Source organism: Pristiophorus japonicus, unplaced genomic scaffold (genome assembly GCF_044704955.1).
Source record: "Pristiophorus japonicus isolate sPriJap1 unplaced genomic scaffold, sPriJap1.hap1 HAP1_SCAFFOLD_258, whole genome shotgun sequence".
NCBI lineage: Eukaryota > Metazoa > Chordata > Chondrichthyes > Pristiophoridae > Pristiophorus > Pristiophorus japonicus.
In genome coordinates this window covers 876085-891767 of record NW_027252318.1, presented here as the reverse complement: position 1 = coordinate 891767, position 15683 = coordinate 876085, and the positions used below count along the sequence as shown (strand labels likewise).

General features: G+C 51.9%; 1 non-coding gene across 1 annotated transcript; it reads left to right on the top strand.

Moving 5' to 3' along the window:
- The first annotated feature begins 2470 nt into the window (after positions 1–2470).
- trnat-ugu (transfer RNA threonine (anticodon UGU)) lies at positions 2471–2543 on the top strand. The gene has a single exon. It is a non-coding gene; the product is annotated as a tRNA-Thr (tRNA).
- Positions 2544–15683: the final 13140 nt, after the last annotated feature.

The window sequence follows — 15683 nt, the reverse complement described above, 5'->3', positions numbered from 1 at the left end:
CTTCCCTTCCCCACTCTCTCCCCTTCCTCTGCCTCTCGCTCCCCTTTCCCCCTCTCTCTCACTCCTTCCACTCTCTCCCTGCCCCTTTTCCCTCCCTCCTGTCTTTCTCTTTTCCCTTTCCTTTCAGGTTTTCCCCCTCTCTCTCCCCTCCCCCTCTCTCTCACTCCTTCCGCCTCTCTCACCTGAACCTCTCTCTCCCCTTCCCCTCTCTCTTTCCCCCAGTCTCCCCTTCCTAACTTCTCTCCCACTCCATCCCTTCTCTCTCCCACCCTTCCACACAATCTCTCTCTCTCCATCCCCTCCCTCTCTTTCCCCACCTCACTCTCTTCCTCGCTGTCTCCCTTGCCCTCTGTCTCACTCTCTCCCCTTCCCCTCTCTGCCCTCCCCCTCTCTCTCTCACTCCTTCCCCCTCTCTCCTCTTAACCTCTCTCTCCTTTTCCCCTCTCAATTCCTCCCATCTCCCCTTCCTCCCCTCTCTCTCACTCCTTCCCATCTCTCTCCCCACCCAATCTCTCCCCTCCCCCTCCCCTCTCTCCCCACCCTTCCACATTCTCTCTCCCCTCCCTCTCTTTCCCCACCTCCCTCTCTTCCTCGCTGTCTCCCTTCCCCTCCCTCTCTCTCCCCTTCTCCCTCTCTCTCACTCCTTCCACTCTCTCTTTTCACTTCCCCTCTCTTTCCTGCTCCTTCTCCTGTCTTTCCTAAAACAGGTGGCTCCATAGCTCAGGGGTTGTGAGTTCAAATCTCACTGGGGCCTACTCAAACTGAGCTCAATATTTAAATTCACTGTCAATTAACAAGAGCTTTAATTATAAATATTAAACAGCTCCGAGACTGACCCTGGAACAACATGCCTCCCCTCTCCTCTTCTCATCTCTGTTACACTTTCTCTCCATCCAAATCTCTCTCCGCCTTTCCCCATTCTACATCTTTTTAGCCCTCTCTCCCTTTCTCGCTTTCCCTGTCTCTCACTCATTCCCCTCTCCCCCCTTCCCACTCCCTCCCCTTCCCCTCTCTTTTCCCCTTCCCCTCTCACTCCGCCCTTCCCGCTCGCACCCTCCCCCTCTCTTTTCCTCTCTCCTCTCTCTCACTCCTTCCCCTCTTGCTCACCTTCCCTTCCCTCTCTCTCCCAGTCCCCTCTTTCTTTCTCCCTGTCTCACCTTCCCTCTCTCACTCCATCCAATCTCTCTCCCCACCCCCTCTCTCTCTCCCCTCCCACTCTCTCCCCCTCCCCACTCTCTCTCCTTCCTCACTCTCTCTCGTTCCCCTCCCACTCTTTCCCCTTCCCCCTCGCTCACACATCTTCCTCTGTCTCACCTGTTCCCTCTCTCTCCTCTACCCATTTTGTTCTCTCTCTCTCTCTCCTTCCCCTCTCTCTCTCCCCTTCCCCCTCTCTCTCTCCTTCCCCTATCTCACCCCGTCCCCCTGTCTCTCTCCCCTGGAGTATTGTGTAAAGTTTGGTATCCTAATCTGAAGAAGGACATTCTTGCCATTGAGGGAATGCAGCGAAGGTTCACCAGACTGATTCCCGGGATGGCAGGACTGACCTATCAAGAAAGACTGGATCAACTGGGCTTGTATTCACTGGAGTTCAGAAGAATGAGAGGAGATCTCATAGAAATGTTTAAAATTCTGATGGGACTGGACATGTTAGATGCAGGAAGAATGATCCCAATGTTGGGGAACTCCAGAACCAGGGGTCACAGTCTAAGGATAAGGGGTAAGACATTTAGGACCGAGATGAGGAGACACTTCTTCACCCAGAGAGTGGTGAACCTGTGGAATTCTCTACCACAGAAAGTTGTTGAGGCCAGTTCACTGAATATATTCAAATAGGAGTTAGATGTAGTTCTTACTACTAGGGAGATCAAGGGGTATGGAGAGAAAGCAGGAATGGGGTACTGAATGCATGTTCAGCTATGAATTCATTGAATGGCGGTGCAGGCTCGAAGGGCCGAATGGCCTACTCCTGCACCTATTTCTATGTTTCTATGTTTCTATGTTTCCCTCACTCTCTCTCCCCTTCCTCCTGTCTCTCTTCCCTTAGCTCACACTCTCTCCCCTCACCCTGTCTATCTCCCCTTCCCTCGGTATCTCTCTCCTTCCGTCTCTCTCTCCCCTTCCCCTTCCTCTCTCCTTCTATCTCGCTCTCTCCCCTTCCCCCCCTCTCTCTCTCTCTCCCTTTCCACTGTCGCACACGCCTTCCCCTCTAACTTTTAATTTTCTCCCCCATTCTCTCCCTCTCCTCCCCTCGTCTCGCCCCCCTCCCACCTCCCTTTCTCTCCTTCCCTCGCTCTCGCTCTCCCCTTTCCCATCAGGCTCTCCCCCTCCCCCTCTGGCCCATTCCCCCCACTCCCCCCTTCTCCCTCTCGACCCACTCTCCCCGCTATCCCCGCTCTCTCGAACTCCTTCCACTCGCTCTTTTCCCTTCCCCTCTCTTTCCTGCTCCTTCCCTGTCTTGCCCAGGGCAGGTGGCTCCATAGCTCAGGGGTTAGAGCACTGGTCTTGTAAACCAGGGGTCGTGGGTTCAAATCTCACTGGGGTCTTCACAACATTAACTCAGTATTTAAATTTATGTCAATTAACAAGGGTTTTAATTACAAATGCTAAACAGCTCCGAGACTGACCCGAGATCAAAAGGCTTTCCTGTTCTTGTCTCTCTCCCCCATCGTCCCCTGACCCGCCCTTTCCCCCTTTCCCTCTCTCCCTACTTTCCCCATCACTACACATTCTGCCTCTTTTTCTCGTTCCCGCTCTCTCGTTTTCCCTGCTACTTTTCTCACTCATTCTACTCTCTCCCCTTCCCCTCTCTCTCCCTCATTCCCCACTCTTTCCCCTTCCCCCTCTCTCACACATTTTCCTCTATTTACTGTTCCCTCTCTCTCCTCTACCCATTTTCTCCTCTATCTCTCTCTCCTTCCCCCCTCTCTTTCCTTCCCCCCCTCACTCTGCTTCCCCTATCTGTCCCCTGCCCCCTGGTTCCCCTTCACCCTTCACCCTCTCCCTCCCCTTCCCCCTCTTTCCCCTTCCACTGTCGCTCACTCCATCCCCTCTCCCGTTTAATTTTCTCCCCCACACTCTCCCTCCCCTCCCCTGTCTCCACTCTTCTCGCCCCCCTCCCTCCTCCCTTTATCTCCTTCCCTCGCTCTCTCTCTCCCTTTTCCCATCAGACTCCCCCTCCCCCTCTGGCCCATTCCCCCCTCTCTCCCCTTCTCCCTTTCTCCCTTTCTCCCTTTCTCTCCCTTCCCCCCCCACCACTCTCCCCTTCCCCTCCCTCTCTTTCCCCTTCCCCCCCTCTCTCACTCCTTCCACTCTCTCTTTTCCCTTCCCCTCTCTTTCCTGCTCCTTCCCCTATCTTTCCCAGAGCAGGTGGCTCCAGAGCTCAGGGTTTCGAGCCCTCGTCTAGTAAACCAGGGGTCGTGGGTTCAAATCTCCCTTGGGCCTAATTTAGTATTTAAATACCTGTCTCTTATTCCTCCCACTTTTCCCTTTCCTTTCAGGTTCTCCCCCTCTCTCTGCCCTCCCCCTCTCTCTCACTTCTTTCCCCTTCCCCTCCTCTCGTTCACCACTTCCTCCCTCATCTCACTCTCATTTCCCTTTCCTTTCAGATCCTTCCCCTCTCTTTCCCTTCCCCATCTCTCACTCTCTTCCCTTCCCCTTCACTTCTCTCCTCTTTCTCACTCCTTCCACCTCTCTTCCCTGAACCTCTCTTTCCCCATCCCTCTCTCTTTCTCCGAATCTACCCTTCCTTCACTGCTCTCTTCCGTTCCTCTCCCCTTCCCTCTCTCTCTCACTCCTTCCATCTCTCTTTTCCCTTCCCCTCTCTTTCCTGCTCCTCCCTTGTCATTTTTAGAGCAGGTGGCTCCATAGTACAGGGGTTAAAGCAGTGGTTTGGTAAACCAGCGGTTGTAAGATCAAATATCACTGTGGCCTACACAAAGTTAATTCTGTATTTAAATTCGCCATCAGTTAACAAGGATATTAAACAGCTCCGAGGCCAACCCTGGAACAACAGGCTCCCCTGTGTAACAATCTCTCTCTCCCTTCCCCATCACAACCACTTCTACATCTTTTTGCCGCGATCTCGCTTTCCCCGTCTCTCATTCATTCCCCTCTCCCCACTTTCTCCTTCCCTCTCCCTCCCTTCCCCCTCTCTTGCTCTCCACTTCCCTCTCTACTTTCATTCACTCCACACTCCTTCCCCCTCTCTTCCCTTCCCTCTCTCACACCATCCAATCTCTCCCTCCACACACTCTCTCGCCTTCCCCCCTCTTTCCTCTCCACCCTCTGTCTCTCTCTTCCTCCCTGTCTCCCCTTTTCCCTCTCTCTCACTCCTTCCCCACTCTCTTCCCTTCTCCCTCTCTCTCACTCCTTCCCCATTCGCTCCCCTTCCCCTCTCTCTTTACTCTTCCCCTCTCTCTCTCACTCCTTCCAGCCGCTCTTTTCCCTTCCCCTCTCTTTCCTTCTCCTTCCCCTGGCTGGCCTAGTGCAGGTGGCTCCATAGCTCAGGGGTTAGAGCACTGGTCTAGTAAATCTCACTTGAGCCTACTCAAAATTAGCTCAGTATTTAAATTCATCGTCAATTAACAAGGGCTTCAATTATAAATATTAAACATCTCCGAGACTGACCCTGGAACAAAAGGTTCTCCTTTTCCCTTCTCCAACTTTCCCCATCATGACACGTTCTGTCTCTTTTCCCTTCCCCTGCCCTTTCCCCCTCCCTCTCACATCTTCCTCTCTCTCAAACATTCCCTCTCTCTCCTTTGTCCATTTCCTCCTCTCTCTCTCTCTCTCTCTCTCTCTCCTCCCCCTTTCTCTCTCCCTTCCCCCTCTCTCTCCTTCGCTCACTCTCTCTCCTCTCCCTTTCCCCCTTCACCCTCCACCCTCTCCCCTTTCCCCCTCTCCCCTCTTCCCTTCCCCCTCTCTCTCCCTTCCCCCCTCTCTCTCTCCTCCCCATCTCACTCCTTCCCCCGTCTCTCTTCCCGTCGCTCACTCTCTCTCCTCTCCCTTTCCCCCCGTCACCCTCCACCCTCTCCCCTTCCGTCGGTATCTCTCCCCTTTCCCCCTCTCCCCTCTTCCCTTCCCCCTCTCTCTCCCTTCCCCCCTCTCTCTCTCCTCCCCTATCTCACCCCTTCCCCGTATCTCTTCCCTTCGCTCAATCTCTCTCCTCTCCCCTTCCCCCCTTCACCCTCCACCCTCTCCTCTTCCCTCGGTATCTCTCCCCTTTCCCCCTCACCCCTCTTCCCTTCCCCCTCTCTCTCCCCTTCCCCCTCTCTCTTCCCTTCCCCCTCTCTCTCTCCCCTTCCACTGTCACTCACTCCTTCCCCTCTCCCTTTTCATTTTCTCCCCCACTCTCTCCCTCCCCTCCCCTGTCTCCACACTTCTTGCCCCCTCCCACCTCCCACCTCCCTTTCTCTCCTCCCCTCGCTCTCGCTCTCCCCTTTCCCATCAGACTCTCCCCCTCCCCCTCTGGCCCATTCCCCCCTCTCTCACCTTCTCACTCTCTCATCTTCCCCCCTCTCTCTCCCCTTCCCCTCCCTCTCTTTTCCCTTCCCCTCTCTTTCCTGCTCCTTCCCCTGTCTTTCCCAAAGTAGGTGATTCCATAGCTCAGGGGTTAGAGCACTGGTCTCGTACACCAGCGGTTGTGGGTTTAAATCTCACTGGGGCCTAATTTAGTATTTAAGTACCTGTCTCTCATTCCTCCCAATCTTTTCCCTTTTCTTTCAGGTTCTACCCCTCTCTGCCCTCCTCCTCTCTCTCTCTCACTCCTTCCCCCTCTCTCCCCTTAACATCTCTTTCCCCTTCCTCCCTTTCTCTCCCCTTCCCCTCCTCTCTCTCAATCTCTATTCCCTCCCTCCTCTCTCTCTCCTTTCCCTTTCCTTTCAGATTCTTCCCTTCTCCCTCTCTCTCCCCTTCCCCTATCTTTCCGTTCCCTATCTCTCTTCCCTTCCCCTCCCTCTCTTCCCCCCTTCCCTCTTTCCTACTCCATCCCTTCTCTCTCCCCCCTTCTACATTCTACATTCTCCCCACCTCCGTATCTCCCCTTCCACTCCCTGTCTCCCCTTCCCCCTCTCTCACTCCTTTCCCTCTCTTCCCTTCCCCTTCACTTCTCTCCCCTCCCCCTGTCTCACTCCCCTTCTGCTCCCTCCTCTTCTTCACTCTTTCTCATTCCTTCCCCCTTTCTTCCCTTAACCTCTCTTTCCCGGTCCCTCTCTCTCCCCCCGGCTCCTCTCTCTTTCTCCTAATCTACCCTTCCCTCTCTCTCTCACTCCTTCACCACTCTTTCCCGTTCCTCCACCTCTCTCTCCCCTGCCCCTCTCTCTCACTCCTTCCACCCTCACTCTCCCCTTCCCCTCTCTCTGCCTCACTGTCCCCCTTCCCCTCTCTTTCCTGCTCCTTCCCCCGTCTTCCTTACAGCTGGTGGCTCCATAGCTCCGGGGTTAGAGCACTGGTCTTGTAAACCAAGGGTCATGAGTTCAAATCTCACTTGGGCCTACTCAAAGTTAGTTTAGTATTTAAATATGCATCTCTTTCGCTTTCCCTTTCCTTTCAGAGTCCTCCCTCACACTCTCTCTCTCCCCATCATAAAAGGTTTATAAAACAGCAGCACTTGTGTGCTGAGAGATTTGCTTAGTATTGTCACTGGTGGCAATAAACGCCTGGGCTATCGCTTTGGCCTTACTCAAGGTTGGGGTCTCTACAGTCAAAAGTTTGCGAAGTATAGTTTCGTGGCCAATGCCAAGTACAAAGAAGTCCTTGAGCATGTCCTTCAAAATTTGCAATGTCCTGCAAGGCCCCTTAGCTCGGTGACATAGCTTGCCACTTCCTGGCCTTCAGACGTCTTGTACGTGTAGAACCGGTACCTCGCCATCAGAACGCTTTCCTTCGGGTTCCCATGCTCCCGGACCAGTGTGCACAACTCATCGTACGATTTCTCTGTGGGTTTCGCTGGAGCAAGCAGGTTTTTCATGAGACCAAACGTTGGTGCCCTGCAAACGGTGAGGAGAATCGCCCTTCGTTTGGCAGCGTTCGTTTCTCCTTCCATCTCGTTGGCCACGAAGTATTGGTCGAGTCACTCCACAAAGGTTTCCCAATCATCTCCCTCCGAAAATTTCTCCAGGATGCCCACTGTTCTCTGCATCGTTGGTTTCGTCATCAGTATCTCGTCGCCAGTTGTTGTGTATGAATAAAGAGTCTGACCAGATACTGCGGGCTCAAAGCAAAGTGTGACCTTAGTCTTTTATTACAGGTCTCCAGAGTGCCTCTCCAGCCTGTGAGGCTTCCTTAAGTACAGGTGCTCCCAAGGGATTGTGGGATCCTTTGGGACTCCAGGGGATGAGCCCTCTGGTGGTTACACAAAGTATTTACAGGTTTACATATATAACACCCATCATGACCCGTTCTACATCTTTTTACCCCTCTCTTCCTTTCCCACCATCTTGCTTTCCCCATCTCTCACTCATTCCCCTCTCTCACTCTCTCCCCTACCCACTCTCTCCACCCTCTCTTCCCTTCTCTCTCTCCCCTTCCCCTTTCTCTCCCCATCCCCTTGTCTCTTTTTCCTCTTCCTCTCTCTCTCTCCTTCCCCCTCTCTTCCCCGTTCCCTCTCTCTCTCACTCCTTCCAGTCTCTCTTTTCCCTTCCCGTCTCTTTCCTACTCCTTTCCCTATTAGCTTTTACAAATGTGGCTTAATAGCTCTGGGTTAGAGCACTAGATTTATAAACCATTGGTTGTGAGTTCAAATCTTACTGGGGCCTGCTCAAAATTAGCTCAGTATTTAAATTCACCATTAATTAACAAGGGCTTTAATTATAAATATTAAACAGCTCTAAGACTGACCATGCAACAACAGGCTCGTCTCTCTTGCACTCTCTCTCCCCTTCCAACACCCATCTGCCTTCCCCATCACGACCTGTTCTACATCTTTTTACCCCGTCTTTCACTCATTCCCCTCTGCCCCCTTTCCACTCAATCGCCTCCCCCTCACTCCCATTCCCCTCTCTCTCCACTTCCCCTCTCTTGCTCTCCCCTTCCCTCTCTACTTTCATTCACTCCCCACTCCTTCCCCTCTCTCTCCTATCTCGTCTATCTTACTTCTCTCCCCAACCCCTCTGTCCGCTAACCACTCCTTCCCCCTCTCTCCCCTTCCCTCTCTCACTCCATCCACTCTCTCCCTCCCTCCACACACTCTCTACCCTTCTCCCCTGTCATGTATTCAACCAGCATTGTAACCCATGTATAAACTGACCTAAGTTGTACACCGTGAGAACACTGACCACTAGGTGGGAGACACTCCTAACCTGGACCTTCAGGTATAAAAGGGGAAGCTCCACCCACCTTCATCACTTGAGTGCTAAGGAATAAAGGACAGGTCACAGACTGACCTTCTCTCAAGCATGGGCCTCGTGTGCATTTATACTGTGTAGTAAGGACGTATCAATGGCGACAAGAAACTGGGATTTAAACCATGCAAGCATGGCCACTAGCAGAACAGACGAGAGGTACTGTGTTAAGGAATGGTTGGGACAGAGATTCAACATTGTTAAAGCAGCACACAGTTCTCCAGGCAGACAAGGGCAGTCAGGCATGCCCCAACATGTAGTTGAACCCAGAGGGGGAGTTCGACAGAGACAATGGCAAGCTGAACAGCGATTCACACCATTGCAAGGGACAATGCGGCCAGTAATGGGCCCATCAACACCTGTTAATGGTGCACTCAAGGACAATAACAGGGGCAGTCAGGGACGATCGACTGGCAAAGGACCTTTTGTTTCAAACCGCAACTCATGCTGGAGGCTTGGAGGCACACATTCAGCCGGAGTTTGCAGAGATGAGCAAAATACCTGCAGAAATTGCAGAAATGGACACTGGGGGAAATCGCTGGAAGCTGAAGTTCAGTGAGTTCATGTGGAGCACGTATACAGGACGCCACCGATAATGATGAAAGTGCTCCTCAATGGCATCCCAGTATCAATGGAGTTAGACACGGGTGCCAGCCAGTCCCTGATGGGTATCAAACAGTTCGAAAAGTTGTGGGCATCCAAGGCCAGGAGGCCAAAATTATCGCCGATTGACGCACAGCTACGGACTTATACAAAGCAGATCATTCCGCTAGGCAGCGCCACGGAAGTCGTGACCCACAAAAATTCGGAGAACAGGTTGCCACTCTGGATTGTCCCAGGGGACGGTCCCGCACTACTGGCGAGGAGTTGGCTTGCTGTCATGAACTGGAAATGGGGCGATGTCAATGCAATTTCCTCTGTGGAGCGAGTATCATGCTCACAGGTCCTGGACAAATTTGACTCATTATTTCAACCTGGCATTGGCACTTTCATGGGGGCCAAGGTAGTGATTCACATAAACCCGGACGCCAGACCAGTACAGCACAAGGCCAGAGCGGTCCCGTACGTGATGCGGGAAAAGATAGAAGGTGAATTGGACCACCTGTTGAGGGAAGGCATCATCTCACCAATCGAATTCAGTGACTGGGCGAGCCCGATTGTGCCGGTGCTCAAGGCGGATGGGTCGGTCAGGATATGTGGCGATTACAAGGCCACCATCAATTGGATGTCGCTCCAAGACCAGTACCCGCTACCGAGAGCGGAGGACCTCTTTGCGACCCTATCCGGTGGCAAACTTTTTTCAAAATTGGACCTGGCTTCAGCTTACATGACCCAGGAGCTGGTGAGTGAGTCGAAGAAGCTGACCACCATCACGACACACAAGGGGTTGTTTGAGTACAACAGATGTCCATTCGGGATTTGCTCGGCCGCCGCGATCTTACAATGAAATATGGAAAGCCTCCTCAAGTCGATTCCAGGGACGGTGGTTTTTCAGGACGACATCCTCATTACGGGTTACGATACTGAAGAACACCTCCACAACCTGGAGGAGGTGCTACGCAGACTGGACCGGGTAGGTCTGTGAGTGAAAAAGGCGAAGTGCATCTTCCTAGCTCCAGAGGCAGAATTCCTGGGGGGGAGGGTAGCAGCAGACGGGTTCAGCCCTACTGCGTCCAAGACAGAAGCGATCCAGAGAGCACCCAGACCCCGTAACACGATGGAGCTGCATTCGTTCCTGGGGCTCCTGAACTATTTTGGTCACTTTCTTCCCAAATTGAGCACGCTGCTAGAGCCGCTACACGTGCTCCTACGCAAAGGTCGTGAATGGGTCTGGGGGGACAGCCAGGAAAGGGCTTTTAATAGAGCACGCAATTTGTTATGTTCCAACAATCTGTTAACGCTATATGACCCATGTAAGAAACTTGTGTTAACGTGCGATGCGTCGTCCTATGGTGTCGGTTGTGTGTTGCAGCATGTCAATGCCAAGGGTCAGTTACAGCCGGTAGCTTATGCCTCCAGGAGTCTGTCCCAGGCAGAAAGGGGCTACGGGATGGTAGAAAAGGAGGCGCTCGCATGTGTATATGCGGTAAAGAAAATGCACCAGTACCTGTTTGGCAGGAAATTTGAGCTGGAGACAGATCACAAACCCCGAACGTCCCTTTTGGCCGACAACAAGGCCATAAATGCAAACGCATCGGCCCGCATACAGAGGTGGGCACTCATGTTAGCTGCCTATGACTACACAATTCAAAACAGACCGGGCACCGAAAACTGCGCTGATGCACTCAGCAGGCTCCCACTAGCCACCACTGAGGGGGCTACCGAGCATGGTGCTGAGATGGTCATGGCTGTTGAAGCTTTCGGAAGCGAAGGCTCCCCCGTGACAGCCCGTCAGATTAAAGTCTGGACAAATAGAGACCCGCTATTGTCTTTAGTCAATAAATGTGTCCTGAATGGGAACTGGGCAGCCACGTACAGGGCATGCCCTGAGAAATTTAAACCATTTCACAGGCGCAAGGATGAGCTCTCGATTCAGGCCGATTGCCTACTGTGGGGAAACCGCGTAGTCATGCCCCAGATGGGCAGAGAGGTGTTCATCAGAGAACTCCACAATGGGCACCCGGGCATTGTCACGATGAAGGCAATTGCCAGGTCACATGTTTGGTGGCCAGGATTAGATGCAGATCTGGAACTTTGTGTTCGCAGGTGCAACACGTGTGCCCAGCTGGGCCATGCGCCCAGGGAAGCCCCCCTTAGCCCCTGGCCATGGCCCGCCAAGCCTTGGTCACGCATTCATGTGGACTATGCAGGTCCTTTCATGGGGAAAATGTTTTTGGTTGTAGTAGACGCCGACTCCAAATGGATCGAGTGTGACATTTTAAATCCAAGCACATCCTCTGCCACGGTAGAAAGTCTACGGGCAATGTTCGCCGCCCACGGTCTACCGGACATCTTGGTCAGCGACAATGGCCCGTGCTTCACAAGCACTGAATTCCAGGACTTCATGGCAGGCAATGGAATTAACCATGTTAGAATGGCACCGTTCAAGCCGGCCTCAAACGGCCAGGCAGAACGAGCAGTGCAGATAATCAAACAGGGGATGCTCAGATTCCAAAGGGGTTGCCTACAAACCCGCTTATCACGCCTCCTGTTAGCCTATAGATCCCGACCACACTCGCTCACAGGGGTTCCACCCGCAGAGCTACTAATGAAAAGGGCGCTCAAAACCCGATTATCCCTTATACACCTCACCATGAAAGAAATTGTCGAGAGCAGGCGCCAGTCACAATATCACTACCATGACAGGAATGCGAGGGCGCGATGTATTGATGTAAATTATCCTCTTTTTGTCCTCAACTACGCTGCAGGGCCCAAATGTCTCGCAGGCACTGTGGTTGCCAAAGAGGGAAATAGGATTCTGGTAGTTAAACTTACCAATGGACAAATCTGCCGCAAACATGTGGATCAAACAAAAAGGAGATTCAGCAACCCCATAGAAGAAGCAGAGGAAGAACACGATATAGAGTTCACTCCACCACAGGTGACCGACCACCGGAACCAAAGGAAGGAGAGCCCAGTCACTGTGGGCAGTCTGGACAGGCCTGAGGCACTGCAAACAGCAGACACTCAGGCCAGCGCCCAACTACCGGAGCCCCAACTCAGGCGCTCTACAAGGGAGCGTAAACCACCAGAGAGACTCAACCTGTGATCCCAATAAGACTTTGGGGGGGGAGGTGATGTCATGTATTCAACCAGCATTGTAACCCATGTATAAACTGACCTAAGTTGTACACCGTGAGAACACTGACCACTAGGTGGGAGACACTCCTAACCTGGACCTTCAGGTATAAAAGGGGAAGCTCCACCCACCTTCATCACTTGAGTGCTAAGGAATAAAGGACAGGTCACAGACTGACCTTCTCTCAAGCATGGGCCTCGTGTGCATTTATACTGTGTAGTAAGGACGTATCACCCCCTCTTTCCTCTCCCCCTCTGTCTCTCCCCTTCCCCTCTCTCTTCGTCCCTGTCTCCCCTTCCCCCTCTCTCTCACTCCTTCCCCACTCTCTCCCCTTCCCCTCTCTCTCCCCTTCCCCTTCTCTCTTCTCTTCCTCCCTCTCTACCCCTCCCCCTCTCTCTCACTCTCTCCCCTTCCCCCGCTCTCGTTTCCCTTCTCCACTCTTTCCTGCTCCATTCCAGAGCAGGTGGCGTCATAGCTCAGGGGTTACAGCACTGGTTTATTAGACCAGAGGTCGAGGGTTCAACATCCCAGTAAAGCCCTACTCAAAATTAGCTCAGTATTAAAATTCACCGTCAATTAACAAAGGCTAAAGATATACAAAAGCTCTGAGACCGACCCTCAGAGAAAACTCTCTCCTGTTCTCATTTTGTCCCTCTCTCCCTGCTTTCCCCATCACTACACATTCTGCCTCTTTTTACTCATTCCCGCTCTCTCGCTTTCCCCGTTTCTCTTTATCATTCATTCCCCTCTCTCTCCCCTTCCCCACTCTCTCCCCTTCCCAACTCTCTGCCGTTCCCCTCCCTCTCTTTCCCTTTCGCCCTCTCTCTCTCTCACATCTTCCTCTCTCTCACCCATTCCCTCTCTTTCCTCGACCCATTTCCTCCTCTCTCTCCTTCCCTCTCTCTCCCCTTCCCCCTGTCTCTCTCTCTTTCCCCCGTCGCTCTCGCACCTTCCCCCTTCTCCCTCTCCCCTTCCCTCATTATCTCTCTCCTTCCCCCATCTCTCTCCCCTCCCCCCTCTCTCCCCTTCTCCTTCCCCCCCTCTCACTCCTTCCACTCTCGCTCTCCCCTCCCCCTCTCTCTGCCTCCCTGTCTCACTTCCCCTCTCTTTCGTGCTGCTTCCCTTGTCGTTTTTATTGCAGGTGGCTCCATAGCTCAGGGGTTAGAGCACTGGTCTTGTTAAACCAGGGGTCTTCAGTTCAAATCTCACTGGGGCCTACTCAAAATTAGCTTAATATTTAAATTCACCATCAATTAACAAGGGCTTTAATTATAAATATTTAACAGCTCCAAGACCGACCCTGGAACAAAAGGCTTTCCTGTTCTCGTCTTTCGCCCCTTTCAATGTCGCTCATTCCTTCCCCTGTCTCCACTCTCCTCGCTCCCTTTCTCTCCTTCCCTCGCTCTCGCTCTCCCCTTTCCCATCAGACTCTCCCCCTCTGGCCCATATTCCCTACCCTCTCTCTCCTCTTCGCTCCTCTCTCTCTCCCCTTCCTGCTCTTAAACACTCGTTACCCCCTTTCTCACCTTCACCCACTCAATTCGTGGGAAACCCCCCCCACAGTGTTTGGACTCATTGGAAAGGAAATTTAACTTGGAACTATCTACCAGAAAGTTTGAAGTCTTAAAATACTCATGGAAGAAACTACAAACTTTAATCGAATTTTGGATTCTGCACGACAAATTAAGTCTGTGGGCAGGTTTAGTAGAACTAAATAAAGAAGCCAGTTTGATTATTGAAACTGTTTGGGGCATTGAGACTAAAATAGATTGTGTGGAAAATGGATACTCGAAAACCCTTCTCCACAAGAGACATTAACATTGCAACAATTAATTCAGAGATGGCCAGCCATCAACCTGAACCTGGAAAGCCATTTTCAGCTGATGCCATAAAAAAAAGACCCACTCTAGCCTTTATGCAAAAACCAAGCACAAAGAACATTGTGATTACCAAGCTAATATTTCCATCAAGAAACAGATTTAGAAGATCAGCCCACCCGAGACATATTAGCTTTTATCGAGCCTGCCAAAATTAAACAAAGAATTTTGGTCTGATTTGGCACGAAGGTAAGGACAGCTCCTACAGTATAACTGTTTTAACAAAGGGTATGCCATAATGTGCCTTGGCCATCAAGAAGGGAGAGAAACCAACGCGACAGTTGTAAACTAACATCTCCAGCCTTGACGTCCTGAAATCAAAAAGGAAGGAAGAACATCACCTGCGCGGCAGCAACAGACCACAGCCAATGTGGTACCACTAAAAACCACCGCGATCGACCAACCTCGAAACAAAACTTCACAAGGAAGAAACCGAAGAATCGAAAGTTTCCACTCTACAATCTCGGCCTGACTACCAACAGGTGAAAACGTTACCTAAAAGGACTTTGAAACCTATTTCTAACGAAAGAAAATGCGTACTTACCCCACAAATCCAAAACGTGCCCTACCGCATCAGTGGACTCAGCCCAACTGAAGATTGAGCAGTAAGAAGTCTTCTCCGACGTTCGGGGTACGGCAAGCAGAACCTACAGAATCCAACGAACCACAAAACCGCCAACTACCACTAACTGACCAGAAAGGATTGGTAAGCATAGTCCCTGCCTGCCCTGGAATCCAACCTAGCTAGGATTAGGAATCGGGGAGGTAGGAGGTATAATTTTCACTGTAACCCCTTTGAATGTGTGATGTATTGTTCTTTATTAGTGTAATTATAAGTGTGACATTGTATTTTCTTATCCTTAATAAAATCAAAGTTTTTTTGCACCAAACCAGTTGTCTCTTCCACTTTATCACACCCCAAATTAATCCATAATCTCGAACCCAAGAGAGTGGGGGCAATTTGAACTGCTTAGAAGGTCAGAGGTGAACCTGACCCCCGGGACCATCCCATACACCTCTCTCTCTCCCCCTCCCCTCTTTCTCTTTCCCCTTCCCGCCTCTCTCTCTCTTCCTCCCTCTCTCCAGGGATTGAGTTCAAATCTCACAGGGGCCGACTCAAAATTAGCTCAGTATTTAAATTCATCGTCAATTAACAATGGCTTTAATTATAAATATTAAGCAGCTCCGAGACCCACCCTGGAACAAATGTTCTCCTGTTCTCCTTACCCTTCCTTTCCCTTCTCTATCTTTCCCTGCTGTCCACATCACTACACATTCTGTCTCTTTCTGCTTCCCCCGTTACTTTTCGCATTCATTCCCCTCTCCCCTTCCTCCTCTCTCTCTCTCCCCTTTCCTCTCTCTCTCCCCTTCCCCCTATCTCTCTCTCCCCTTTCCTCTCTCTCTCCCCTTCCCCCTCTCTCTCTCCCCTTTCCTCTCTCTCTCCCCTTTCCTCTCTCTCTCCCCTTCCCCCTCTCTCTTTCCCCTTCCCTCCCTCTCTCTCTCTCTCCTTCCCCCTCTCTCTCTCTCCTTCGCACACTCTCTCTCTCCCCTTCCCTCTCTCTCTCTCCCCTTCCCCCGCTCTCTCTCCCCCCTTTCATTGTCGCTAACTCCTTCCCCTCTCCATTTTCATTTTCTCCCCAACTCTCTCCCTCCCCTCCCCTGTCTCCACTTTTTCGCTCCCCTCTCTCCTCCCTTTATCTCCTTCCCTTCCTCCCTTCTCTCCCACTC